We start from the raw sequence: 4,000 nt of genomic DNA, 5'->3' as shown, positions 1-4,000 counted from the left end.
GGGGGGGCGGTGTTGCGGGTGGGAGGAGCCACCTGACCATTCTGAATTCTCCCCTTCCTCCCTGATGCCTCCAGAAAGTGAAACAAGGGCCAGAGGAAGGAGGAGGGCTCACAGCAGGTTAAGACTGGGTGAAAAGAAAGGAGGCAGTTGCCACAGCCCACATGGAGGCGGCCTCTGTGTGTGTGGGAGCCGCTTCACTCTGGGCTAAGGATCACCCCGACTCACAGGAATCAAAGGCGAGACATGCCAGAAAAGCACTTTCAAAACCATAAAGCTTTCTATCAATGCCCAGCGTTCCAACAACAACAGAGCTGCAATCCAGCAGAAGCACGTCAGGCAGGCTGCCCACAGCCACCCTCCTCTCCTGCCACCCCCCGGGCCGCTCCTCCTTGGCAAAGCACAGGGCCTTCTTGCCCAGAAGTGGGGTTGGGGGTCCCGAGCACCTAAGGGAGGGGACGAGAAGGCACTGCACACAATCAGATGTGGCCTGGAGCCTCTCTGAAGCCAATAAGGCACAAGCCAATGATAAAAGCAAAAAATTTCAAAATCCCTTGTCTCCCAAAACTCTCCCACCCCCGTGCTAACAAGAAGGGGCGGGGAGGGGGCAGGGAGGAACCAGTGAAAAAACACCTAACGTTTGCCAGCATCTAATGTTGAGTACTGTGTCCTTTTTCTTTTAATTCCTTGAGATTTTAAAATAAACATCTTGACTGTTCTGATGAGATATGCATGCCTGCTTACATAAGGAAGTACAGAGTGTACCAAAACAGCAGACCCAAAAAAAGCATAAGCTGTCAGAACAATGAGTACAGACTCCGGGCATTTTACAACGGGCCATGGTGTACAGTTTTATTTACAGTACCTCTTATCTGACAGAGAACAGTACACTGGCTGCCAATTCCAAAGGCCAGCACTGCATGTTCTTTCACTCAAGGAGATGTGTACTCCCTAAGAGGAGCTGGAAAGCCTGCGCTCGCTCTCTCTCTAGCTCACTCGCGCACTCTTTCACCTTTATCAACAAAACAAAAACTGACACAGAACCAGCATCTCTGTAAGAGACACAGATTTAGGGGAGAGGGAACAGGGAAGGCAGGTGGGCAGATGTGGGCTGCCCGGAAAACAACCAGCCCTATCGACTGGCTCAGGATATGGTTCAAGGGTAGTTCTCCGTGACAACCAAGTAGGAGAAAGGTCCTCCGGGCCTGGCCCAGCTTGCAAGATGGGGGTGGCAGGGTGAACTAATAACCCTGGGCCTCAATCAAAGGTAGGACTCAGAAAGTCACCAGGACAGACTCCCTGGCCAGGCGACAGAGATCACGGAATGACCGGGGATTCTGGGCGGCAGACTCTCCTGATCTCTAGACGTCAATTTCCCATCAATGCACTGCTAAGTGCCAAACACAGTGTCCCTCATCCCTATCACTCAGTTCTCAGCCCGGAGAGGCTTAGAAAAGCTCCTCTGTTACCACTTTTAACACCAGCAGATAACCCACTAGGCTTAGAAACACAGTCCATGGCCCATAGAAACACATACACTAAATACACAGCTGCATAGCAGGGAAGAACCCTTGCTCTGGAATCAAAACACACACAGGTTCAAGTCCTGGGTTCTACCATTTCTAACTACCACCCCCAAGTAAGCTAATTATCTTCTCTGGACCTGTTTCTTCACCTGTAAAACTGGGCACAGAGTATCTACTTCATAGGGATGACTGGTGACTCATTTAAATACTATATGTAAAGTCTTTACCACCATGCCCGGCATCCAGTAACTGCTCAATAAAAGCTTTTTGTCAAATTGACATCCTCATCATTACCACTGCTTGCTCCTCTTCCCCCGGGGTCAGTGTCTGAGACCCACACAGACATCAAATGAATGTAATACACATCTCATAACATTTAAAACATTCTTACCACCCCAGACCAAAGAACAAGAGAAACAAAGGAGGAGAGACTCCCTCTCTGGTCCAGTCTCTAGGAGGCTTTCTCTGGGGAGTGGAAGATAAAGGCAGATGACACCGATGATTACGCACTCCTAATGAGCCCCCATAGAAACCAACCACGCACATTTCCGGCCACGACCCCACATCCCAGGACGAAGGGCTCTCTGCACCAGACCCTGGTCCCTACACACTGTGGGCACAACGCCAGCCACAGCACTGTCAGCCTCCTACTGAGTGCATACCTATTTAAGGTGAATTACTTTGAGTAAAATACAAGTGGGATGATAAATCTGTTGCAGTAAAAACAACACACAAACGTCTCTGAAATCTTAAGGCGCTGATATGGGGGTCACCTTCCCACTGCCTTTAACCCCTTTCTTTCCTGGGCAACTTCCACATCTGGCTAATCAAGGTATAGTGGGAACTGGTGCAAAGGCACCAACACCTCTCTTACCATGGAAACACCAGCCTTTGTTGTGAGCAGACTTCCTTCCAGATAATGCCGTGCCAACTCGGAGATGTCCCTGAGGTACAGCCCTACAGTGGCCACTGGCCAGACAGGGCTCTGGGGTTCTGCCATTTATTGGCGGTATGGGCCCGACAACAACTTTGTGGCCTTACTTCCCTCCTTAAAATGGGGTTATCTATCCTCATAAGATAGCATGAACAAGAACCTGTATGAAGTACCAGGCACACAGTAAGTACCTGGATAGTTATTATGATTACAGAATCATTTCACTTCATCAAGTTGATGAGCTCCGGGAGACCAGCCTTTGGACAGAGTCTTCAGGAACTTCAGTCTGTAATACTCTAGCCCCATAGTTCCCACCTGTGATGAGCAAACGGCTCAGAAAGGAGAGACACTGTATTCTCTGGGGCCCTTGAATGCATGGTCTTCAGCTGTTTTGGATAAGAGAAGGGGCACCCTTGGATGAGGCAGGTGAACTGGCCCTGTCTGAGCTGTATAGTCGTGGGTGAATCACTTCATCCTTCTATCTGTAAATGACTAGTTTTAAGTGGAGACCCAAGGGAGAAGAAAAGATGAACGGGAGTCTCTGGGGAAGCTGGAAAAACAGGGCAAAGGAGGCTTAAAGTGGCTGTGAATGAAGTGAAGTTGCTCAGTCGTGTCCAACTCTTTGAGACCCTGTGGACTATAGCCCGCCAGGCTCCTCCATCCATGGGATTCTCCAGGCAAGAATACTGGAGTGGGTTGCCACTTCCTTCTCCATAAAGCGGCTGTAAAGGGGCCCAAATGCTTACAACCCTTGGCAATGGGACAGTGGTGCTGGATCAAGTTGGGGCTGGGTTCCCTGGTTCCAGCAGGGGATTCCTTCCCCAGGGGCAGACTTTGCTCCATCCGGCAGGCAAAGTGGGGCAGACAGTCCAGACACTGAGAGAATCATTAACCAGACAGAGCTGGGCTGAGCCAGTGAGGCTGAGGCGGAGGCTGACCCGAGTTCCAGGGAACACCCAAGCTTTCAGGTATCCATGGCTTCATCCTGCTTAACAGAGGTGGCACTGTGCTCTTGGTATTTGTAAAGGACGAGGTAAAAAGGCCACAAAAACTAGCGGCGGGGGGACTTCTGCCATGATTTCACTGGACATCCCCTCAACCAACCCCTGGTCACCAGCAAGGATCTTCCTCCCTGGTTCCCACTCGGGGATTCTCAGATGAGAAGTTCCTAAAGGACAGAGGGCTCTCTGCTGGCGTCCAGCAGCCTCGAAGCCCTGTTTGTGATCTGAGCCTCCAGCCTCCTGCTCTCAGCCTCAACCACTCTGCTCCTTCTACTGGAGTTCCTCATCAGGGGTCTGCACCCAAAATCCGGCATGGCGTGGGCCCACCCCCCACCCGCCTCCCAGGGGAAGAGCATGGTACTACCTAGACAATGCGTGCTAAGTCAGTTCAGTCACATCCAGCTCTGCAGCCCCTCGGACTGTAGCCCGCCAGCTGTCCATGGGACTCTCCAGGCAAGAATACTAGAGTGGGCTGTCATTTCCTTCTCCAGGGGATCTTCCCACCCCAGGGATCAAACCTGCATCTCCTGTGTCTCCTGCCT

General features: G+C 51.2%; 1 protein-coding gene across 1 annotated transcript in view; it reads right to left on the bottom strand.

Annotated features, from left to right (window-relative positions):
• Positions 1 to 4,000, bottom strand: part of ZBTB16 (zinc finger and BTB domain containing 16) — a 206,187-nt gene that overhangs the window by 81,568 nt on the left and 120,619 nt on the right.

This window comes from Bison bison, unplaced genomic scaffold (assembly GCF_000754665.1).
Source record: "Bison bison bison isolate TAMUID 2011002044 unplaced genomic scaffold, Bison_UMD1.0 scf7180017864518, whole genome shotgun sequence".
Classification (NCBI taxonomy): Eukaryota; Metazoa; Chordata; class Mammalia; order Artiodactyla; family Bovidae; genus Bison; species Bison bison.
The sequence above is the reverse complement of the archived record's forward strand: the minus strand, read 5'-3'. Positions and strand labels throughout refer to the sequence as shown.